The sequence below is a fragment of the Bombina bombina genome, chromosome 2, assembly GCF_027579735.1.
Source record: "Bombina bombina isolate aBomBom1 chromosome 2, aBomBom1.pri, whole genome shotgun sequence".
NCBI lineage: Eukaryota > Metazoa > Chordata > Amphibia > Anura > Bombinatoridae > Bombina > Bombina bombina.
This window is the reverse complement of record NC_069500.1, coordinates 529,470,290-529,496,827: the sequence shown is the minus strand read 5'-3', so window position 1 is coordinate 529,496,827 and position 26,538 is coordinate 529,470,290. Positions and strand designations below refer to the sequence as shown.

Here is a 26,538-nt window from a genome sequence, read left to right as displayed (position 1 = left end):
AACAAAAGTACAAAGCGACATGCAGAATGCTACACTTTTCACATATTTGACCATATTGTTTTGCAACGTCTTATATCCTTGAATATGGTTGAGTATGATTATGAACATATATGAAACATGAATTATGGAAAATCAAAGTCCGAAGCTTACAGTCCTTTGCACAACACAACTCAGTTTTTCCTTTTCTTCTTCTAGTTCTTTAATGTAAATAAAGTGTCAGTTACGAGAAAAGGAAAATGATGTGTATATAACTTAGTAACAATAACAATTGAAAATGTGTGATAAACAAATAAAGATGAATAAAAATGAAAACAGTCTCGTGACAATTTAATTTTTATGGATATTTTGTCACGTGAAAGCCAGCAGAAGGGGGGCGGGGTATTGGGGGAAAAGAAAAGGATAAAGGGGTTAGTGAAGGAATGAAAGGAAAGACAAAATAGTATTCCACATAAATCTCAATGCGAGTCGACAGAGTTCCACATTTCTAGCATCATTTTGTATATTTCTATTCTCCCTGATTTCCATTGCACTTTTTTTTTTTTTTTTTTTTTTAAAACCTCTGTCTGCACAGTGACTGCTTGAGGCCTACTTCTCGCTAAAGCAGCAGCGGCCACTGTGGCATACTTACCGCTGGCGCCAACCACAGCCCAGAGTGGATCACTCCATAACTGACCTGTCTGGAGGCATCATCTAATGAGGATGCCCCATTGAGTGTGAGGGATACGTGGGCCATTGCAGCGCCATATAACGGTCTGCGTGAAGTAGCCACCCTTGCAGAGAGACGTGCTCCCTATGGGTTGACACCGTGGATGATCTCCCCGGCTCCCTAATATAGTGCTTGGATTGTGAAAAGTGTCAACTGAACAGGTTACCGAGTGCTACATACCTAGCAACACTGGCAAAGCCTTTAGTTTGCAACCTATTCACGTTGAGGCAGAGTTCCGGACCTCTCTTCAGTAACGTCTGGGGTTGTGGCCTGAAGGTAGTTGATGCTTTGACTCTCTGCAGGAGGACAGTCCAGATGCAAAGACATAGCCCTTTGGTCTACATTTTTAGTGATTCTGTGAGAACTTCTTGGATGCCCTGTTTGCACTACCTTAGCAGGCCACACACACACCATTTTGTTATTCCACATAGATCTGGGTCTTTCATCTGGGCTTACAGTTGTCTTCCACAGGTGGAATTTTTCCCAGTAAGGGGACACATTTTGCCCAACACATCTATGGTTTATTATGCCTTTCTCTACTGCCGTCCTCAAGTACCCCCAACAGGCCAGGTTTTCATTATAGCTGAACTAGTGCACAGGTGAAGTAATCAGCTGATCAGCAACACCATGGTTACCAACCTGTTCTCACCCATCTGCTGATTAATTAACCTGCACACTTGATCAGCTATAATGAAAACATGGTCTGTTGTGGGTACTTGAGGACTGCGGTTGAGAAACAAATGCAGTGTACTTTTTAACAATAGCATATGTTCACATTTTCAAAGTGAACATTTTATAAGTGAGGCACTAATTTTAAGAATTATACAAGAGTTGAACAAGGATTGGGCAAGACAAGGCAAGTACTCTTGTAATACTGTGTTTTATGTATCTCATTGTATCCTTTTGCAAGTGCTGCTGTAATACTGTGCCTTATGCGTTTACTTGGTTCCCACTTTCATAATAATGCTCAATATCTTCACACTCCTTTTTGCTACCTCTTGTCTCTATAACAAACTACATTACTCAATTACTCCTTCTCCACCTGAACTGTTCATTAGCCCATCTCTCTTATACTCACCTTACTTTTGTACTCATGAACTTTACCTATTCCTAAACACTCTCTCTCCCCCCTGCACTTCAGCCAAACAACAGTCTCATTACTGCAAATCTGCTTCTTATCTCATGTCACTCTCCCTCATATTAGCTGCTGGCGACATCTCCCCTAATCCTGGTCCCTCACAACTTCCTAGCCTTTCACATCCTTGTGTGTCTTTCAATAGATTTCATAAACAAAACTCTGGTAACCTTAATCGCATTCCTCTTACATCTAAAACCACCTCCCCCTTCACTTGTGCACTCTGGAACTCTCGCTCTGTTTGCAACAAGCTCACTTCTATCCATGATCTCTTATCTCCCACTCTCTTAACCTTCTGGCTCTCACAGAAACCTGGCTCTCTGCTTCAGACACAGCATCCACTGCTGTACTGTCACATGGGGGTCTCCATTTCAGCCACACTCCTAGGTCTGGCAATAGACAAGGAGGTGAAGTTGGTATTCTACTTTCCTCTCGTTGCACCTTTCAACAAATACAGCCCTTCTCTTCACTCACATTTTCTTCATTTGAAGCACACCAAATTTGTTTATTCTCTCCCCTCTCTATACGTTTTGCAGTCATATACTGCCCCTAACTCAATTTTTAGATCACTTTGCTGCCTGGCTTCCTTATTTCCTTTCCTCAGACACCCCTGTCCTCATTCTTGGCGACATCAACACCCCTCTTGACAATCCCACTGCCTCATCTGCAAAACAACTTCTTGAACTCACTTCCTTATTTGGCCTGTCACAATGTACTGACTCTCCCACTAACAAAGATAGCAATTCCCTTGATCTGACTTTCACCTATCGATGCACTCTCTCAAATTTACCAAACTCCCCTTTTCCTCTGTCTGACCATCATCTCCTAACTTGCAACATCACTTCCCTACCTACAACTCCCCCTCCCTCTACCCCTCACACCAAACTTCACAGAAGCACTAAGTCATTAGATCTGCAACAGCTCGCTAGCTCTCTCAAACCTCTCCTCTCATCCATCACCTCCTTTTCCTGACCAATCTGCTAGTATAACTCCACCCTTACATCGGTCATTGACAATCTGGCCCCTCCAACCAGAAACCACACTCTCATCCTCAGCCCTGGCATACTCTGACACGGTACCTACGCAGATGTTCCCATACTGCTGAGCGACACTAGAGGAAATCTCGGAGTTCAGCCGACTTTCTTCACTACAAGTTCATCCTGAACTCCTATTCTGTCCTTAATCTTTATAAGCAACAATACTTCTCTAATCTCATCTCTACTCTTTCCTCTAACCCAAAACGTATGTTCTCCACGTTCCAATACTCTTCTCCGCCCACCCCCACCTCCTAATACAACCTCTCTCTCAGCTCAAGATTGTGCCAGCCACTTCAATAACAAAATTGACTCCATCAGAAGTGAAATCAGCTCTCAACATACTACCAATCTCCCACCCCTTTAAAAGCTCATAATCATCCAAAACCCAAATATCCAAAAACGCAGCTCTTTTGCACCTGTTAACGAGGACAACGTTTCTGCCCTTAGACTGTCCTCCCACCTCACTACCTGTCCCCTCGACTCCAACAGCTACTCTCCTCCCTCTCTTCTACCCTCACCCCCATACTCACACACATTTTAAACCTCTCCCTCAGCACTGGTATATTTCCCTCATTTCTAAAACATGCACTGGGCACACCTATCCTCAAAAAACCTTCCCTCGATCCAACTACCGCCCTATCTCCCTACTCCCTCTTGCCTCTAAGCTCCTCGAAAAGCTAGTATACGCACGTCTATCCCATTTCCTTACGCTAAACTCTCTTCTTGACCCACTGCAATCTGGACTTCGTCCCCATCACTCTACAGAGAAAGCAATTGTCAAGGTTACCAACAACCTACTTACAGCAAAATCCAAAGGCCATTTCTCTCTGCTTATCCTCCTTTACCTATCTGCAGCATTTGACACTGTTGACCACCCTCTTCTGCTCCAAACCCTCCAATCCTTCGGCATCTGTGACACAGCTCTCTCGTGGTTCTCTTCCTATCTGACTAACCGTACATTTAGTGTAGCCTTCTCCGGAGCATCCTCTGCCCCGTTACCACTTTCTGTTGGGGTACCTCATGGCTCTGTCCTTGGTCCCCTTCTCTTTTCAATCTACACGTCATCATTAGGTTTAATAAAGTCCCATGGGTTTCAATATCATTTGTATGCCAATGACACCCAAATCTACCTCTCTGCACCAGACCTACCTCCTTCCTTACTAACCCGTGTCACTAACTGCCTTTCTCATATACCTTAAGCTAAATCTCTCCAAAAACTAAACTCCTTATTTTTCCCCCCTTCTTCCAATGTCTTCACCCCCAAAATTTCTATAACTGTTGATAATCCCATCATTACCCCCACCCCGCATGCCCAATGTCTTGGGGTCACACTTGACTCAGATCTTTCCTTCACTCCCCACATTCAGTCCTTGGCTAAAGCCTGCCGCTTCCAGCTTAAAAACTATCTCTAAAATTAGACATTTCCTTACACAAGATATAACTAAGATTTTAATCCACTCTCTCATCCTTTCCCGCCTTGACTACTGCAACTCCGTCCTCTCTGGTCTACCTAGCTGCCGCATAGCTCCTTTACAATCCATTATGAATGCCTCTGCCAGGCTCATCTTCCTTACTCGTCGCTCTTCATCTGCTGCACCTCTCTGCCAATACCTTCACTGGCTTCCTCTTGCCTCTATGAATAAACACAAAATCCTCACTCTGACATGCAAAGCTCTCAACTGCACTGCTCCCCCCTACATTTCAGAACTTGTCTCCAGATACTCTCCCACCCGTCCCCTTCGATCAGCTCAGGATCTCCTCCTCTCATGTTACATCCTCACATTACTATTTACAGGACTTCTCCAGACTGGCCCCCATCGTGTGGGACTCCCTGCCTCGCTCCACAAGACTCTCCCCTAGTTTTAACAGCTTCAAGCGCTCCCCAAAAACAAACAAACAAAAAAAACACTCTACTATTCAGGGATGCATACAACCAACACTAACCTTTCCTAACTCCATTGCTTTCCCCTTGAACCCCTTAGAATGTAAGCCTATGAGCCCAGCTGTTTGCAGATCACCTTCATAAGAGCCAACTACAACAGTGAAACTCTAGGCAGGGCCCTCTACTCACTTGATCCCTACAAAATCTATCCTGTATACCGACTATGTTTACAGCCCTGCGGAATCTGTTGGCGCTCTACAAATACCGGATGATAATAATAAAGGACCCACTACACTGCAATCTAGTGTCATCTCCGTTTGCAACTCAGTGCATCTGAGTGGGTCATAATCCCCGCACCTTTTCCCAGCATCTTCTTGTGAAGACAACTCTCTCGCTCTTTTCTTACCCTGCAGAAGTGAAAATTACACTCACCAGTTACTACTGCTTTGAGGTCTGCTAAAATAAAATATAGATGGGACTTTCCTGTAAAACTCCAAGTCACCAAAGACAACCAAACCTATAATTTTACCACTCTTTTTCAGAGACTTGCCCTACTTACCTCATGGGGTCTTCAAACTGCGGCGCCTCCTACCCCAGCGACATCCAATCCTAAACTAAGTGCATAAGCCCCTGAATGGAACCCCAATGATCAAAGAATAAAGCGACCAAGACAGCTTCCCTTCCTTACCTCAAAAGGTTGGAATTCAGAACCGGGTTGATTGTGAAAATTGATTCCTTTCCCTAAGGACCCACAATATGTCTGAAACAGGTGTAATATAATGCCTTGCTTATTTATTGCCATTAGCCTGAATGTATATTGTATTGTTCTATTTTTGTTACTACTAGTCGCTTGAGACAAGATATCCATTTTCATGTTATATGTTATTTGTTCATTAGGTTTTTTAAATATATGATCAGCCTTCAAAGTGTCTATCATCCCTTCAGTTTCACTGTCTTTCTGATGTAGAGGTAACAAAGTACTAATTACTTGGCATCGCTTATCTAGGCTTATACCCTGCCCACTTACACTGACTCGCATATAATGCTGCTGATTATCTGAAAAATAATACATTCTGTCCTGTTTACACATGCTACAGATTCTTAGGCCTAGATTTAGAGTTTGGCGTTAGCCGTCAAAACCAGCGTTAGAGGCTCCTAACGCTGGTTTTGGGCTACCGCTGGTATTTAGAGTCATGTAGGTAAGGGTCTAACGCTCACTTTCCAGCCCTGACTTTTCCATACCGCAGATCCCCCTTACGTCAATTGCGTATCCTATCTTTTCAATGGGATCTTTCTAACGCCGGTATTTAGAGTCGTGGCTGAAGTGAGCGTTAGAAATCTAACGACAAAACTCCAGCCGCAGCAAAAGGTCAGGAGTTAAGAGCTTTCTGGGCTAACGCCGGTTCATGAAGCTCTTAACTACTGTGCTCTAAAGTACACTAACACCCATAAACTACCTATGTACCCCTAAACGGAGGCCCCCCCACATCGCCGCCACTCTATTAAATTTTTTTAACCCCTAATCTGCCGACCGCACACCGCCGCCACTTACATTATCCCTATGTACCCCTAATCTGCTGCCCCTAACACCGCCGACCCCTATATTATATTTATTAACCCCTAATCTGCCGCCCCCAACGTCGCCTCCACCTACCTACATTTATTAACCCCTAATCTGCCGACCGGACCTCACCGCTACTCTATTAAATTTATTAACCCCTAAAGCTAAGTCTAACCCTAACACTAACACCCCCCTAAGTTAAATATAATTTAAATCTAACGAAATAAATTAACTCTTATTAAATAAATTATTCCTATTTAAAGCTAAATACTTACCTGTAAAATAAACCCTAATATAGCTACAATATAAATTATAATTATATTGTAGCTATTTTAGGATTAATATTTATTTTACAGGCAACTTTGTAATTATTTTAACCAGGTACAATAGCTATTAAATAGTTAATAACTATTTAATACCTACCTACTTAAAATAATTACAAAATTACCTGTAAAATAAATCCTAACCTAAGTTAAAATTAAACCTAACACTACACTATCATTACATTAATTAAATAAAATACCTACAATTAAACCTAACACTACACGATCAATAAATTAATTAAATACAATACCTACAAATAACTACAATGAAATAAACTAACTAAAGTACAAAAAATAAAAAAGAACCAAGTTACAAAAAATAAAAAAAATATTTACAAACATTAGAAAAATATTACAACAATTTTAAACTAATTACACCTACTACACCTACTCTAAGCCCCCTAATAAAATAACAAAGCTCCCCAAAATAAAAAAAATGCCCTACCCTATTCTAAAAATAAAATAGAAAAGCTCTTTTACCTTACCAGCCCTTAAAAGGGCCCTTTGCGGGGCATGCCCCAAAGAATTCAGCTCTTTTGCCTGTAAAAAAAAAAAGATGGAGTCCCTCGAATTCCGATTGGCTGATAGGATTCTATCAGCCAATCGGAATTAAGGTAGGACAATTCTGATTGGCTGATGGAATTGTAATGTGGTGGGTTGTAATGTTGGGGGGGGGTATTGTATGTTTTTTTTTTTTTTACAGGCAAAAGAGCTGAATTCTTTGGGGCATGCCCCGCAAAGGGCCCTTTTAAGGACTGGTAAGGTAAAAGAGCTTTTCTATTTTATTTTTAGAATAGGGTAGGGCATTTTTTTATTTTGGGGGGCTTTGTTATTTTATTAGGGGGCTTAGAGTAGGTGTAATTAGCTTAAAATTGTTGTAATATTTTTCTAATGTTTGTAAATATTTTTTTATTTTTTGTAACAGTTTTTTTATTTTTTGTACTTTAGTTAGTTTATTTAATTGTATTTATTTGTAGGTATTGTATTTAATTAATTTATTGATAGTGTAGTGTTAGGTTTAATTGTAACTTAGGTTAGGATTTATTTTACAGGTAATTTTTTAATTATTTTAAGTAGGTAGCTATTAAATAGTTCTTAACTATTTAATAGCTATTGTACCTGGTTAAAATAATTACAAAGTTGCCTGTAAAATAAATATTAATCCTAAAATAGCTACAATATAATTATTATTTATATTGTAGCTATATTAGGGTTTATTTTACAGGTAAGTGCTTTAAATAGGAATAATTTATTTAATAAGAGTTAATTTATTTCGTTAGATTTAAATTATATTTAATTTAGGGGGGTGTTAATGTTAGGGTTAGACTTAGCTTTAGGGGTTAATAAATTTTATAGAGTAGCGGTGAGGTCCGGTCGGCAGATTAGGGGTTAATACTTGAAGTTAGGTGTCAGCGATGTTAGGGAGGGCAGATTAGGGGTTCATACTATTTATTATAGGGTTAGTGAGGCGGATTAGGGGTTAATACATTTATTATAGTAGCGGTGAGGTCCGGTCGGCAGATTAGGGGTTAATTATTGTAGGTAGGTGGAGGCGACGTTGGGGGGCGGCAGATTAGGGGTTAATAAATATAATATAGGGGTCGGCGGTGTTAGGGGCAGCAGATTAGGGGTACATAGGGATAACGTAGGTTGCGGCGGTGTAGGGAACGGCAGATTAGGGGGTTAAAAAAAAATATGCAGGTGTCAGCGATAGCGGGGGCGGCAGATTAGGGGTTAATAAGTGTAAGGTTAGGGGTGTTTAGACACGGGGTACATGTTAGAGTGTTAGGTGCAGACTTAGGAAGTGTTTCCCCATAGGAAACAATGGGGCTGCGTTAGGAGCTTAACGCTGCTTTTTTGCAGGTGTTAGGTTTTTTTTCAGCTCAAACTGCCCCATTGTTTCCCATGGGGGAATCGTGCACGAGCACGTTTTTGAAGCTGGCCGCGTCCGTAAGCACCGCTGGTATTGAGAGTTGCAGTGGCGGTAAATTATGCTCTACGCTCCCTTTTTGGAGCCTAACGCAGCCATTCTGTGAACTCTAAATACCAGCGGCATTTAAAAGGTGCGGGGGGGAAAAAGCATGCGTTAGCTACGCGGGTCGTTACCGACAAAACTCTAAATCTAGGCGTTAGTTTCTATTGATGGTACAAGCCACATTTCTGTAGTAATATTTGATCCTATTTATTTAAAAAAAATAAAAAAAAAAAAATAAAAAAAAAAGAGGCTCACACTAGAAAGTCCTTAGACCTTACCCTCTCTCAAGCTCACTGAGTTACGCCAGCTGGAAAAGGTCATTGTCTCAACGATATTAAAACTCATATTCGTACACTTAAATTGTGTAGAGTACAACATAATTTACTCAGACTTAAACAACTTTTCTATAGTAAGTGCAATAAGGCAGATACTATGATTGCCAATAAATTACGATGCTGCGTGAATGCTACCCATATTTACAAAATTAAATATGGTGACCAAATTCTACTTAACCCAACCCTTATTGGTAAAAGGTCTGCAGATTATTAAAAATCTCTCAACATTGAAAGCATGACCTCTACAACAATCTCGTCTAGTTAGGGAATCCTTAACTGTCCTCATTTCTCTTGAGGAAGTCACCACAGCAATTAAAAAAAACCTTTAACCCCATAAAAAGCTCCAGGGCAAGATGTATTAAGTGCTATATTCTATAAAATTTATAAATCTGAACTCTCACCATTACGACTTTTTCACGAAGCCTACGAAAGTGGCTCCTTATATAGGGAGTTCTTACAGGCCTCTAACTACCATCCCTAAACCTGATAAAGACCCTGCGTTTTGTGAGAATTATAGACCCATCTCATTAATTAACATGGACATTACGATATTTTAATTATTTTTAGCTAAATCGCATTGCTCTTCTCCTGCCCTCTTTGGTCAGTACTGACCAAGTGGGATTTGTTACTAACAGAGAGGGCCCACGAGAATACTCAACACTTACTTAATATTTTCCACAAGTTTACAAGGATTAACAGACCTTTCTCTGTGATCTCTTTAGGCGCCAAGAAGGCATTTGATCACATTAGATGGGACTACCTTTGGGAAGCATTAGAGACCTTTTGCTTCCCTACTGAAAATCATCTGGCAATTAGAGCCCTTTATTCAGCCCCAACAGCTTTTATTCCACAACCCCTACTTTTTGGCCTCGCAATTGAGCCTCTAGCAGAAAACATCTGGTCAGCTCAAGCAAAAGATGACATTACGCTCTTTGGCACGAACCAGAAAACTGCATAATTTGGCGATGACACTACTATATATTCACAGCTAACCCTTCAGAATCCCTTCCACATTAACTCAACATACTAATGAAATTCAGAGAATTATCCTTTTACAAATTGAATCTTCCAAAAAAAAAAAGCCTTACTATGGTGTCTCAAAATAATTTATACCAAGGCCTTACAAAACAAATACACCTTTAAGTGGTCTAGTTGTTCCATTAATCATTTAGGAGTGTTTATTTCTAAATCACCACACTGATTCAAGATAACTATATTCCTCTCTTACATGGGCTAAGGAAACTTAGAACTAAATGGAACTTCTCGGCTGTCTCATGGCTGGGCAGAATCACTTCACTACCTAGACATTTACTACTTCAATTTCAATACGGAAAGACTGATTATATCTGGCAGGGACAAGGTTCAAGAGTTGCACACACAACTCTACAACATCCAGTTTCATAGGGAGGAAGGGTTCCCCCCTAAGGGCTTCCCCCTAAGGCAACAAGCTAGTAAATGGAGATACATTAAGCAAGTCTCCCTTCCTTACTATTTATATCTAGTAGACCTAATTTGAGCCCCCCCGACCGCTACTGCAGAAGTGTAGGAATTTTTAATTTAGTCATTCTCGAATCTTTGAGCATATGCGATAGAATTTGGCATTACTCAGACATGGCGTCAAATCCTTCCCCTATTCACTAATTAAAAAGGTACATAAAACAAGTTGGGATAGAGACAAAAACATAATTTATGCTTACCTGATAAATTTATTTCTCTTGTAGTGTATCCAGTCCACGGATCATCCATTACTTATGGGATATTAACTCCTCCCCAACAGGAAGTGCAAGAGGATTCACCCAGCAGAGCTGCTATATAGCTCCTCCCCTAACTGCCATTACCAGTCATTCGACCGAAAACATGCAGAGAAAGGAAAACCATAGGGTGCAGTGGTGACTGTAGTTTAATGGAAAAATTACCTGCCTTAAAGTGACAGGGCGGGCCGTGGACTGGATACACTACAAGAGAAATAAATTTAGCAGGTAAGCATAAATTATGTTTTCTCTTGTTAAGTGTATCCAGTCCACGGATCATCCATTACTTATGGGATACCAATACCAAAGCTAAAGTACACGGATGACGGGAGGGACAGGCAGGCTCTTTATACGGAAGGAAACACTGCCTGAAGAACCTTTCTCCCAAAAACAGCCCCCGAAGAAGCAAAAGTGTCAAATTTGTAAAATTTGGAAAAAGTATGAAGAGAAGACCAAGTTGCAGCCTTGCAAATCTGTTCAACAGAAGCCTCATTCTTAAAGGCCCAAGTGGAAGCCACAGCTCTAGTAGAATGTGCTGTAATTCTTTCAGGAGGCTGCTGTCCAGCAGTCTCATAGGCTAACCGTATTATGCTACGAAGCCAAAAGGAGAGAGAGGTAGCCGAAGCTTTTTGACCTCTCCTCTGACCAGAACAAACGACAAACAGGGAAGACGTTTGTCGAAAATCCTTAGTTGCCTGTAGATAAAATTTCAGGGCACGGACTACATCTAGATTGTGTAGCAGACGTTCCTTTTTCGAAGAAGGATTAGGACACAAAGATGGAACCACAATCTCTTGATTGATATTCCTGTTAGTGACCACCTTAGGTAGGAACCCAGGTTTAGTACGCAGAACTACCTTGTCTGAATGAAAAATCAGATAAGGAGAATCACAATGTAAGGCAGATAACTCAGAGACTCTTCGAGCCGAGGAAATCGCCATTAAAGAACAGAACTTTCCAAAATAACAACTTGATATCAATGGAATGAAGGGGTTCAAACGGAACCCCCTGTAAAACATTAAGAACTAAGTTCAAACTCCATGGTGGAGCAACAGTTTTAAACACAGGCTTGATCCTAGCTAAAGCCTGACAAAAAGCTTGAACGTCCGGAACTTCTGACAGACGTTTGTGTAAAAGAATGGACAGAGCTGAAATCTGTCCCTTTAAGGAACTAGCGGATAAACCCTTTTCTAAACCTTCTTGTAGAAGAGACAATATCCTTGGAATCCTAACCTTACTCCATGAGTAACTCTTGGATTCGCACCAATATAAGTATTTGCGCCATATCTTATGGTAAATCTTTCTGGTAACAGGCTTCCTAGCCTGTATTAAGGTATCAATAACTGACTCAGAAAAACCACGTTTTGATAAAATCAAGCGTTCAATTTCCAAGCAGTCAGCTTCAGAGAAATTAGATTTTGATGTTTGAAGGGACCCTGGATCAGAAGATCCTGTTTCAGAGGTAGCGACCAAGGTGGACAGGATGACATGTCCACTAGATCTGCATACCAAGTCCTGCGTGGCCATGCAGGCGCTATTAGAATCACTGATGCTCTCTCCTGTTTGATTCTGGCAATCAATCGAGGAAGCATCGGGAAGGGTGGAAACACATAAGCCATCCCGAAGGTCCAAGGTGCTGTCCAAGCATCTATCAGAACCGCTCCCGGATCCCTGGATCTGGACCCGTAACGAGGAAGCTTGGCGTTCTGTCGAGACGCCATGAGATCTATCTCTGGTTTGCCCCAACGTCGAAGTATTTGGGCAAAGACCTCCGGATGAAGTTCCCACTCCCCCGGATGAAAAGTCTGACGACTTAAGAAATCCGCCTCCCAGTTCTCCACTCCCAGGATGTAGATTGCTGACAGGTGGCAAGAGTGAGACTCTGCCCAGCGAATTATCTTTGATACTTCCATCATTGCTAGGGAGCTTCTTGTCCCTCCCTGATGGTTGATGTAAGCTACAGTCGTGATGTTGTCCGACTGAAACCTGATGAACCCCCGAGTTGTTAACTGGGGCCAAGCCAGAAGGGCATTGAGAACTGCTCTCAATTCCAGAATGTTTATTGGTAGGAGACTCTCCTCCTGATTCCATTGTCCCTGAGCCTTCAGAGAATTCCAGACAGCGCCCCAACCTAGTAGGCTGGCGTCTGTTGTTACAATTGTCCAGTCCGGCCTGCTGAATGGCATCACCCTGGACAGATGTGGCCGAGAAAGCCACCATAGAAGAGAATTTCTGGTCTCTTGATCCAGATTCAGAGTAGGGGACAAGTCTGAGTAATCCCCATTCCACTGACTTAGCATGCACAATTGCAGCGGTCTGAGATGTAGGCGTGCAAAGGGTACTATGTCCATTGCTGCTACCATTAAGCCGATCACCTCCATGCATTGAGCTACTGACGGGTGTTGAATGGAATGAAGGACACGGCATGCATTTTGAAGCTTTGTTAACCTGTCTTCTGTCAGGTAAATCTTCATTTCTCCAGAATCTATAAGAGTCCCCAAGAAGGGAACTCTTGTGAGTGGAAAGAGAGAACTCTTCTTTTCGTTCACCTTCCATCCATGCGACCTTAGAAATGCCAGTACTAACTCTGTATGAGACTTGGCAGTTTGAAAGCTTGTATCAGAATGTCGTCTAGGTACGGAGCTACCGCAATTCCTCGCGGTCTTAGTACCGCCAGAAGAGCACCCAGAACCTTTGTGAAGATTCTCGGAGCCGTAGCCAATCCGAATGGAAGAGCTACAAACTGGTAATGCCTGTCTAGAAAGGCAAACCTTAGATACCGGTAATGATCTTTGTGAATCGGTATGTGAAGGTAAGCATCCTTTAAATCCACTGTGGTCATGTACTGACCCTTTTGGATCATGGGTAAAATTGTCCGAATAGTTTCCATTTTGAACGATGGAACTCTTAGGAATTTGTTTAGGATCTTTAAATCCAAGATTGGCCTGAAAGTTCCCTCTTTTTTGGGAACCACAAACAGATTTGAGTAAAACCCTTGTCCTTGTTCCGACCGCGGAACCGGATGGATCACTCCCATTAATAAAAGATCTTGTACGCAGCGTAGAAACGCCTCTTTCTTTATTTGGTTTGTTGACAACCTTGACAGATGAAATCTCCCTCTTGGGGGAGAGAATTTGAAGTCTAGAAGGTATCCCTGAGATATGATCTCTAACGCCCAGGGATCCTGGACATCTCTTGCCCAAGCCTGGGCAAAGAGAGAAAGTCTGCCCCCCACTAGATCCGTTCCCGGATCGGGGGCCCTCGATTCATGCTGTCTTAGGGGCAGCAGCAGGTTTCCTGGCCTGCTTGCCCTTGTTCCAGGACTGGTTAGGTCTCCAGCCTTGTCTGTAGCGAGCAACAGCTCCTTCCTGTTTTGGTGCAGAGGAAGTTGATGCTGCTCCTGCTTTGAAATTACGAAAGGAACGAAAATTAGACTGTCTAGCCTTAGGTTTGGCTCTGTCTTGAGGCAGGGCATGGCCTTTACCTCCTGTAATGTCAGCGATAATTTCTTTCAACCCGGGCCCGAATAAGGTCTGCCCTTTGAAAGGTATATTAAGCAATTTAGATTTAGAAGTAACGTCAGCTGACCAGGATTTTAGCCACAGTGCTCTGCGTGCCTGAATGGCGAATCCGGAATTCTTAGCCGTAAGTTTAGTTAAATGTACTACGGCATCTGAAATAAATGAGTTAGCTAACTTAAGGGCTTTAAGCTTGTGTGTAATCTCATCTAATGGAGCTGATTCAAGTGTCTCTTCCAGAGACTCAAACCAAAATGCTGCTGCAGCCGTGACAGGCGCAATGCATGCAAGAGGTTGCAATATAAAACCTTGTTGAACAAACATTTTCTTAAGGTAACCCTCTAACTTTTTATCCATTGGATCTGAAAAGGCACAGCTATCCTCCACCGGGATAGTGGTACGCTTAGCTAAAGTAGAAACTGCTCCCTCCACCTTAGGGACCGTTTGCCATAAGTCCCGTGTGGTGGCGTCTATTGGAAACATCTTTCTAAATATCGGAGGGGGTGAGAACGGCACACCGGGTCTATCCCACTCCTTAGTAACAATTTCAGTAAGTCTCTTAGGTATAGGAAAAACGTCAGTACTCGCCGGTACCACAAAATATTTATCCAACCTACACATTTTCTCTGGTATTGCAACTGTGTTACAATCATTCAGAGCCGCTAACACCTCCCCTAGTAATACACGGAGGTTTTCCAGCTTAAATTTAAAATTTGAAATATCTGAATCCAGTTTGTTTGGATCAGAACCGTCACCCGCAGAATGAAGCTCTCCGTCCTCATGTTCTGCAAATTGTGACGCAGTGTCTGACATGGCCCTAATATTATCAGCGCACTCTGTTCTCACCCCAGAGTGATCACGCTTACCTCTTAGTTCTGGTAATTTAGCCAAAACTTCAGTCATAACAGTAGCCATAACCTGTAATGTGATTTGTAATGGCCGCCCAGATGTACTCGGCGCTACAATATCACGCACCTCCCGAGCGGGAGATGCAGGTACTGACACGTGAGGCGAGTTAGTCGGCATAACTCTCCCCTCGTTGTTTGGTGAAATATGTTCAATTTGTACAGATTGACTTTTATTTAAAGTAGCATCAATACAGTTAGTACATAAATTTCTATTGGGCTCCACTTTGGCTTTAGCACATATAGCACAGATATCTTCCTCTGAATCAGACATGTTTAACACACTAGCAAATAAACTAGCAACTTGGAAATACTTTTCAAGTAATTTACTATAATATGAAAACGTACTGTGCCTATAAGAAGCACAGAAAAAGTTATGACAGTTGAAAATTAATAAACTGAAAAAGTTATAGCATCAAATCTTTGTAAAAAACACAATTTTAGCAAAGGATTGCTCCCATTAGCAAAGGATAACTAACCCTGATAGCCTCCCCCTCACACATAACAGTGAGAGAGATCAGTAAACTGTCATAAATTAAATAAAACGACTGCCAAGTGGAAAAAAAATAGTGCCCAAAACATTTTTTCACCCAGTACCTCAGAAAATTAAACGATTTTACATGCCAGCAAAAAACGTTTAACATTAATAAATTGAGTGTTATTAAAAAGCCTGTTGCTAGTCCCTGCAAATTAGGCTAAAGTTTTATGCATACAGTATAATTCCAGTGAAGTGCCATTCCCCAGAATACTGAAGTGTAAAATATACATACATGACAGCCTGATACCAGTTGCTGCTACTGCATTTAAGGCTGAGTTTACATTATATCGGTATGGCAGAATTTTCTCATCAATTCCATTGTCAGAAAATAATAAGCTGCTACATACCTCTTTGCAGATTAATCTGCCCGCTGTCCCCTGATCTGAAGTTTACCTCTCCTCAGATGGCCGAGAAACAGCAATATGATCTTAACTACTCCGGCTAAAATCATAGAAAAACTCAGGTAGATTCTTCTTCAAATTCTACCAGAGAAGGAATAACACACTCCGGTGCTATTATAAAATAACAAACTTTTGATTGAAGGTATGAAACTAAGTATAATCACCACAGTCCTCTCACACATCCTATCTATTCGTTGGGTGCAAGAGAATGACTGGTAATGGCAGTTAGGGGAGGAGCTATATAGCAGCTCTGCTGGGTGAATCCTCTTGCACTTCCTGTTGGGGAGGAGTTAATATCCCATAAGTAATGGATGATCCGTGGACTGGATACACTTAACAAGAGAAATATAATATGCATTTTAATTACTTTAACTGCAAATTTATACTGCAGTGCCTCGCCATTAACCCTTTCTTTTAAGTTTCCGAATTGTACAGCTCGGACACCCCCCCCCCCACAATTCCTTTTATGGCTGCATCTATATCCACCTTTGATTTGGTATAATTGAAGACTTTAAAGGGACAGTCAACACCAGAATTTTTGTTGTTTTAAAAAGGTAGATAATCCCTTAATTACCCATTTCCCAGTTTTGCATAACCAACAAAGTTATAATAATACAGTTTTAGCTCTGTAATTACCTTGTATCTAAGCCTATGCAGACTGCCCCCTTATTTCAGTTCTTTTGAAAGACTAGCATTTTAGCCAAATCAGTGCTCACTCCTCGGTAAATTCACGTTTATAAGCTCAATGTTATCTATATGAAACACATGAACTAATACCCTCTAGTGTTGAAAAACGGTAAAAATGCATTTAGATTAGAGTCGGCCTTTAAGGTCTAAGAAATTAGCATATGAACCTTCTAGGTTTAGCTTTCAACTAAGAATACAGCAAAATTGGCGATAAAAGTAAATTGGAAAGTTGTTTAAAATTGCATGCTTTATTTGAATCATGGAAGTTTTTTTTTTACTTGACTGTCCCTTTAACACTTATCTGCTGGAGAATGCCTAGAAGCAAATAAGCTACTGTGAACTCAGTTGAAATACAATGCCTGTGTTTCTGATGCTAAACACTGATAATGGGGGTGCATCAGACTACTCCAGACAGCATGGCTACGTAACTAATTTTTCTTATTTTTGAACATTTTAAAATACTTGCAAGCAATATTTAAACAATTTTTATGCAAATTATTCTTAATTAGCCCTTTAATGATATGCACAGATCAACATGTTTTATGGCACTTTAAGGGGCCTACTTAATGGCCTCCCTGAATCTCATCCAAATGTATGGTTTCGTATAGAAGCTTCTACAGTTTCTGATCTAGCTGCCCCAAACCAATACAAACCCATTCCCCAACTTTCCTCAGAGTGCCCCCACCTAATATTCTCATTTTTGAGTAAACTCACATTAAAAGTTTCCTGCACAGTTGGGTTTTGACCACAAATCTATTAGACACAAGACAATTAGTGAGATTAGGTTGTGTGTGAGTGGAAGACTTTATAAACTTATCTTTTCATTACAACATTATGGAAGGAGCTATTCCGCCTAATAAAGCGGTCTTACTTGCGTGGTAACATTTTAAAATCAACCATACCCCTCTGTCAAGGTATTTGAAATATTATTAGATCATATATACAGGTATAATTATTTGATAGGTCTGTGGATGTGTACATCAAATAATTCATTTAACTTCTAAAAGCTGCAAATGGACACTGTATAGAAACCAGCCCCCACCCTCTCTTATCAAATGGATTGCTTGTAGAACAAATAAATGTTTTAAAAATAAACTTAGAGAAAACATTTGGTCTAATTAACTTAAAGGGACACTGTACCCAAAATGTTTCTTTCGTGATTCAGATTGAGCATGAAATTTTAAGCAACTTTCTAATTTACTCCTATTATCAAATTTTCTTCATTCTCTTGGTATCTTTATTTGAAATGCAAGAATGTAAGTTTAGATGCCGGCCCATTTTTGGTGAACAACCTGGGTTGTCCTTGCTGATTGGTGGATAAATTCATCCACCAATAAAAAAAGTGCTGTCCAGAGTACTGAAACCAAAAAAAGCTTAGATGCCTTCTTTTTCAAATAATGATAGCAAGAGAACGAACAAAAATTGATAATAGGAGTAACTTAGAAAGTTGCTTAAAATTGCATGCTCTTTCTGAATTACAAAAGAAAAAAATTTGGGTTCAGTGTCCCTTTAAGCAATCACTCAAAAAGGAATGACCATGTTTATTTGAATATATGCAAAGTTTTATAGCTTGAGACAGGATGGGTCACAAAGTCATTAAAAAGAAATTGCTTTCAGGTTTGTCTTTGGAGAGATCATTTAAAAAGGAACACTTTCTTGCTGAGGTGTGAAACTAGAGACCCCATCAGATGGTAATTAAGCTTTTCTTGTGGCTCTAAAACATTTGGTGATCAGAGAGAGGGTCAATCTAAATAGCTGGATTCCTTTTTCAACTAAATTATCTTTCCAAACAAAGATAAGCATAGTACTGAAATTGCAGGAAACCCCTTGGTTGTTTGGAGTCAGTGGTCTGTGTTTTGAGTGGGGGGTGTGCTCAGAGGTCCTCTGGGGTTTCTCACCTAGATCTTTGTGACTTCAAGGGGAGGCTTATGCTGGCAGACATGTGTGATGACAACACAATGGCTCACTGAATCTCTGACACTTGAAGACGTACTGCAGACATACGGCTGGGGGAAGGTAACACACACACAGTGAAAGCACATGGCTTGCATTATAATTTCAAATTTCACTGCTTAAAACAACTGTATTTATATTTCAAGTAAAATATACTTAAGCATTGTAGGAAAATATATATTTTAATGGATATGAGAATGTCTATTTATGTGATATTAAATACAGGGAGTGCAGAATTATTAGGCAAATTAGTATTTTGACCACATCATCCTCTTTATGCATGTTGTCTTACTCCAAGCTGTATAGGCTCAAAAGCCTACTACCAATTAAGCATATTAGGTGATGTGCATCTCTGTAATGAGAAGGGGTGTGGTCTAATGACATCAACACCCTATATCAGGTGTGCATAATTATTAGGCAACTTCCTTTCCTTTGGCAAAATGGGTCAAAAGAAGGACTTGACAGGCTCAGAAAAGTCAAAAATAGTGAGATATCTTGCAGAGGGATGCAGCACTCTTAAAATTGCAAAGCTTCTGAAGCGTGATCATCGAACAATCAAGCGTTTCATTCAAAATAGTCAACAGGGTCGCAAGAAGCGTGTGAAAAAACCAAGGCGCAAAATAACTGCCCATGAACTGAGAAAAGTCAAGCGTGCAGCTGCCAAGATGCCACTTGCCACCAGTTTGGCCATATTTCAGAGCTGCAACATCACTGGAGTGTCCAAAAGCACAAGGTGTGCAATACTCAGAGACATGGCCAAGGTAAGAAAGGCTGAAAGACGACCACCACTGAACAAGACACACAAGCTGAAACGTCAAGACTGGGCCAAGAAATATCTCAAGACTGATTTTTCTAAGGTTTTATGGACTGATGAAATGAGAGTGAGTCTTGATGGGCCAGATGGATGGGCCCGTGGCTGGATTGGTAAAGGGCAGAGAGCTCCAGTACGACTCAGACGCCAGCAAGGTGGAGGTGGAGTACTGGTTTGGGCTGGTATCATCAAAGATTAGCTTGTGGGGCCTTTTCGGGTTGAGGATGGAGTCAAGCTCAACTCCCAGTCCTACTGCCAGTTTCTGGAAGACACCTTCTTCAAGCAGTGGTACAGGAAGAAGTCTGCATCCTTCAAGAAAAACATGATTTTCATGCAGGACAATGCTCCATCACACGCGTCCAAGTACTCCACAGCGTGGCTGGCAAGAAAGGGTATAAAAGAAGAAAATCTAATGACATGGCCTCCTTGTTCACCTGATCTGAACCCCATTGAGAACCTGTGGTCCATCATCAAATGTGAGATTTACAAGGAGGGAAAACAGTACACCTCTCTGAACAGTGTCTGGGAGGCTGTGGTTGCTGCTGCACGCAATGTTGATGGTGAACAGATCAAAACACTGACAGAATCCATGGATGGCAGGCTTTTGAGTGTCCTTGCAAAGAAAGGTGGCTATATTGGTCACTGATTTGTTTTTGAATGTCAGAAATGTATATTTGTGAATGTTGAGATGTTATATTGGTTTCACTGGTAAAAATAAATAATTGAAATGGGTATATATTTGTTTTTTGTTAAGTTGCCTAATAATTATGCACAGTAATAGTCACTGCACACACAGATATCCCCCTAAAATAGCTAAAACTAAAAAAAAACTAAAAACTACTTCCAAAAATATTCAGCTTTGATATTAATGAGTTTTTTTGGGTTCATTGAGAACATGGTTGTTGTTCAATAATAAAATTAATCCTCAAAAATACAACTTGCCTAATAATTCTGCACTCCCTGTATATATTATTGGTAAGAACATAGTCAATTTGTATTTAATAGATTTAAAGAGAGCAGTTTATATTTTTGCTTATATTCATAGTCCCGTATAGGGTTAAGTTTATCTTTTGTATGCTAAGTAATTCATCTGTGCAAAATATAGAATATATATATCTTAGAATTGGTTTTAATTATAAATAACTGTTTACATTAAGAATATATGTATTTTTAGTATCCTAATTAGAATTGTATTAGAATCAATTGTAGCTAAATAGCTGAGATTATATATATATATATATATATATATATATTTATTTATTTATTTTTTTTAAACAAAAAAAGTGGAACAAAAATATTATTTGTAAAATATAGATTTTCATCTATAATGTTTTGTCAGAATCAATTAGTATTGAGATATCTATGCTGTATAGTACACTTATAGGAGCAGTGCTTAAGCATTAGACTAAATTGTAACTTAGGACAGAACTCACTATTGAGTGTGTCGGAAAAGTATGCTTTTTTGCACTATTATGTTATTAAAGCAGATTTTTTAGTAAGGATACTGAAAAACTGTATAAAAAATAACTTTTATCTAATTTAAATAAAAAGACAGCAAATGTTAATGTTCTTCTAATAGGACAATATATATATATATATATATATATATATATATATATATATATATATATATATATATATATATATATATATATATATATATATATTGTCCTATTGTTTAACTAAGCACTGTTAAAATTGTATTGCTTGAATGTTAGCAATTAAATATCTTGGAATCTCATGGTGTTAACTGAATTAAATTCTATTGTGAATAAGGTAAACTTGCATGAACTCTGCACAGCATATTTGAATAGTTTTTAAACGCGTATAATATTGATTCACATTCTGATTCCTACAAATATATTTCAATTTGTTAATAGATATTTACTAATAATAAAGAATTCAGGAATTTATATTAATTTTATTGTCTTAGTATATGAATATTTGATTGTGGGTTTAGTTTAAAGAAAGATTGTTAAATATATTAAGTTATAACCCTGCCATATACTCACATATTATTTAGAGAGTACTGCTAAGATTCTTATAAATATACTGACACCTCAAAGATTGACAAAAATCCATTATCATAATGAAGAAAGCCCTCCATTGTGTTACCCTATATGAGACAGAATATAAAATATTAGCGCATTGGTATTACACTCCCCTTAGACTCCCTAAAACCCCAGAGGCAGCACTACTACATCTAGGAATACAATTGCATCCTACACAACAAGGCTATTATTGTGCCTATTTGCTTACAGCAGTCAGATTGACTATAGCTAGATCATGAAAGAATAGCACTCCCCCAAATTGTAATGAAGTACTAAACATCATGAGCTACATCCATGGTATGGAAAGGTATGTTTTTTATACCATGGATAACCTCACTTTGTTTGAATTAATCTGGGCCGACTGGGTATCTTTATTTCCAACTAATTAGAATTTCCCCACTAAATAACTATGTAGCTATACTTATACTTCTGAAATTTAGGCGAACAGTAGGAAAGAATAGTGAGAGATAAAGTTAAAAAGGGAGGTGATAAAGAGCGAGAAGGAAGCTATCAGAGAAGGGGACTAGTAGAGGAGGAAAGAGGAAAAAAGTAGCCAAGAAGAGGAAAAAGGAGCTTAGGCAGGAAAAACACACAAAGGATATATAGAGCATCAAACGAGAAATAGGAGCATAGCATATTTATTGACGGGCAAGGAGCCAAACGTGACAGTTTTCTTGAGTTCCCCATTTTATTCTTTCCTCTCTCCTCCCTTATTTCTCTTTACTCTCTCTCTCAGTTCTTTTCAGCAGTCTAATTCATATTGTCATTATGATATCTAGTGAAATCGTTCACTTATCTCAATTATAGTAATTTATAGTTCTTCTAATAGACATTCCAAAACCTTAGCACCTTGTTATGATGTACTAAAACACGTTCCCACAATTTAGATCTCGCTCTATTACTTAAAGGGACATGAAACCAAAAATGTTTCTTTCATGATTCAGAGCATGTGATTTTAAACAACTTTCAAATTTGCTTCTATTATCTAAATTGCTTAATTCTCTTGGTATCCTTAGTTGAAAAGCATATCTAGGTAGGCTCATGGGTTAAAATGCATTACTGGGAGCAAACTGCTCATTGGTGGCTGCACCAAAATTCCTCTTTTCATTGGTTCAACAGATGTCTTCAGATAGCTCCCAGTACTGCATAGTAGGTCCTTCAAAAAAAGGTTCCAAAAGAATGAAGCAACTTAGATAAAAGAAGTAAATTGGAAAGTTGTTTAAAATTGCGTGTTCTATTTGAATCATGAAAAATAAAAAAAGTTGAGTTACATGTTCCTTTAACCTAAACAGGAAGTTGAAATGCCCCCTGTGTTTCATTTACACATTGTAATACCCTCTCTTTTTCATCAATAAAAATTCTTTGAAGAAAAAAAAAAGAAGAAAGTTATTGCATAAATTAAATATACGTGTGTGTATAAAAATTATATATATATATATATATATATATATATATATATATATAAAAACAGAAGTAGTGAATCCCACGGACGGCCTCCGTGTTGTAGCCAGGATCCAAACAAGCAGGCACACAGGATTTTTCATAAACACTCCGTTTTAATGGCAGTAAATTGGTTAATTTACTGCCATTAAAACGGAGTGTTTATGAAAAATCCTGTGTGCCTGCTTGTTTAGGAGACCGTCCGTGGGATTCACTGCTTCTGTTCTACTATGTGTATTTTCTCAGTGAGAGCACCAGGCAGCTGAATTGATAAAGTGAGTGCCGTACATTTCTGCAATTTTGTGTGTATAAATATATATATATAATTATTATTATTATTATTATTATTATGCTGGGGGGGCAATGAAGGGACCATTATATACAGTAGAATTGCTTAATACACAATAAAAAAAAAAAAATCTGACATATATAGGTAATGCGGTATGAAGCTCATCGTACCGCATAACGTAAATTTATGTCCGAGCTGATGGAAGCTCCAGCAGTTTCGGCTGTAACTATTTAGAGGGAAGAGAGCCGTTTGGGAGAGATCACGAGGTGGGAGAGTAATCTCTATGCTACAACTAAAATTAACCGTACAAGCTAGCAGATTAACCCTTTCACTGCTGTGAATAATAGAAGTATGGTGCGCAGCTGCAATTAGTGGCAATCAAATTACCAAAAACCAATGGCAAAGCCATATATGTCTGCTATTTTGAACAAAGTGGATCCCAGAGAATTATTTCCAATCATGTGTTTAATGATTGCACAAGCAGTATGTAAATCATTTCAGTGAGAATTTTGTGAAAAAGTATTTTTTTTTTTTTATATGATCGCTTTTGGCGGTGAAATGGTGGCATGAAATACACCAAAATGGGCCTAGATCGATACTTTTGGTTCTTTACTTAAAAAATAAAGATCAAAGGCTATATTTCTGTTTTAATGAAATGATATCAAAAATGTATTTTGGGCAAGTTCCTCGCTGAAATTACTGCTAGCAAAGTGGTTAAAAGGACATTCCAGTCAAAATTTAAATGCACAGATGAATTACATCTTCAAGTAAAAACATAGTTGCCATATACATGTACAGTATTGGCAAAAATGCTTCTAGTAAAAGTTATTAAGGTTTTAGTGTTGACAATACTGTGTACATTTTGATAATTGGAGAAAATGGGAAGTTTTTTTAAAAAATGGCTGCTCTGTTTGAATAATTAAAGTGTAATTTTGACTTTAGTGTCCCTTTGAGGATTAGGCCTAGGAGGAAGAGCTTGCAATAAAGGATTCAGTTAGGAAGATGTTTAATATTTATCCTCCTGTCAATGAGATCATTTAAGGGTGGAAGATTTGTAAAAGGTCTGGTAAGGGTTAATTGTGCTTGGGATGGTTGCGGTTATGGCTTTTCAAATTACTTCTTTACATTTGCTTTCACTTTTAGGTTTGCCAAGTCCTTTGTTCCAAACATATTTCATGTTTCAGTGGTATTTTAAAAAGATTTTTTTTTTTATTATTATTATTATAAAAACATTTAGCCAAGGTCTTAGATTATGAAATCTGATATTAATACTGTTTTTGATACATTTAATGTTTTGTGTTTTACTGATTCTATCTAGATTTGATGCATAGCTTAACCTTTTGAACATTTTATATAAAATAGACATTTCCAAAGATTATTTTTAAGGTCTGTATATACAGGTATACCTCAATTTACAGTGCTTACCTAATACAGCACTGATGTGGAGTTGAAGCGCAACCTCCAAGGATTTTGAAACAGTACTGTACTCATCATGAGATTGCGAGAAAGGCAACTGACACCATTTTTTGTGCGCCATTCGGTCTATTTACAGAATTCAGGTACATTCTGTGTCTCAGTGTTGTAGTCTGGCAAATTTGACTGTACAGTTTTAATTAAATATTGTGCTGTACTGTGCTAGGGCTATGCTAAACTTAGAGCTATTGCACACCTAATATATGTTAGCTCAAACATGTTTTTAAGTTTTAAAAAACACTAGCAAGTAAAAAAAAAAAAAAAAGCTAAAACTGCCTTGTTTCACTTTTAAAAAAGGGACAGTCTAGTCAAATTTAGACTTTATGATTTAGATAGGGCATGTAATTGTAAACAACTTCCCAATTTACATTTATCACCACATTTTATTTTGTTAATTTGGTTCATTCTTAGTTGAAAGCTAAACCTAGGTAGTCTCATATGCTGATATCTAAGCCCTTGAAGGCCGCCTCTTATCTGAATGCATTTGACAGTCTGTACAGCTAGAGGGTGTTAGTTCATGTGTGCCATATAGATAACATTGCGCTCACGCCAGAGGAGTTACTTGCATTGGCTAAAATGCAAGTCTGTCAAAAATACTGAAGGGGACAGTCTAAAGAGGCTTAGTTACAAGGTAATCATAACCGTGTTGGTTCTGCAAAACTGGGGAATGGGTAATAAAGGGATTATCTATATTTTTAAACTATAACAATTCTGGAGTAGACTGTCCCTTTAAGGCAGTTTTTCACTTTTCAGCAAGGCTCCGGTCCCTAAACCGCTATATGGAGGTATAACTGTATAAACCTTTTTAAGGATAACCCTGTGTGAGCACAGATGTGTTAGTCAGGGCCAGCAATTTTTCTCACATTGGATTAACAAAAAAAAAAATCTTGAGAATAAATGTTGAACAATCCAAGATAAAAAGTATTTAATCAGCTTACAGTGTGCTTAATACTGTACATTCATTTAGATGACAGTTACACAAATTTCACATTGAATTGCCAATAATATATAATCACACTAGCATTACTCTGTATTAAAGTACACATACTGACTACACAATGATGCCTCTCACTGTAGAATATGGATACAAGTTACATCCAAAATGCTCACATGTGCAGTACAAGTAGCAGTTACACAATAACTGCTCATACTGCATCATTATGTAAAGTCAGGCACAAACAACACACTACCCGCACTTTACATAATATATACCTAAACATACACATTGGCAGGTACTATATACCTACAAACATATATTGCTGTGCTATATAGTGCTCTTCTATAACACTCCAGCAATAACGCGATCTTTGAAACAATAGTAACATATCGTGCATTAATTTTGCGATATATATAAATCTACACGGTGCATTTATGATTATTATACAGTATATGGATTACATAGATAAGTAAAACAAAACGGGCTTTACATGCAATAGTTACTTACTGACAACTTACTCTGTTTACATCTCCTGCTCAGATGTCCCTCTGCTGCTTCCGCTTCCAGGACTCACCAAGTGATTGGCATGAGATAGGCCGACCAGTAACCGAGGGCGAGCTCATGATTCTGATTGGTTCTTTTTACATCCGCCCTTTAATAACGTACCTTACCTGCTGTGGGTGGGTTTTATTGTGTGATTGACAGATTGAATGTCCCGTTGTCAAACGCGGTTACAAGTTTAGTTTACCATTGCGATTAAAATGTCTGTTAATATGTTTATTAAAAATGTGTCGTGGAAGAATTATATTCTGTTTATTTCCAGTACTACG

General features: G+C 39.0%; 1 protein-coding gene across 6 annotated transcripts in view; it reads right to left on the bottom strand.

Moving 5' to 3' along the window:
• DCAF11 (DDB1 and CUL4 associated factor 11) overlaps positions 1-26,326 on the bottom strand; it is a 148,948-nt gene extending 122,622 nt beyond the window's left edge. For 2 of the 6 annotated variants that reach the window (XM_053702346.1, XM_053702348.1), the window contains exon 1: positions 26,227-26,326. The gene's annotated coding sequence lies outside the window, so the exon portion shown is untranslated. Of the gene's footprint in view, positions 1-18,652; positions 18,761-26,215 lie in introns of those variants that run through there. The other 4 variants (XM_053702347.1, XM_053702349.1, XM_053702345.1 and 1 more) reach the window with 2 other exon arrangements.
• Positions 26,327-26,538: the final 212 nt, after the last annotated feature.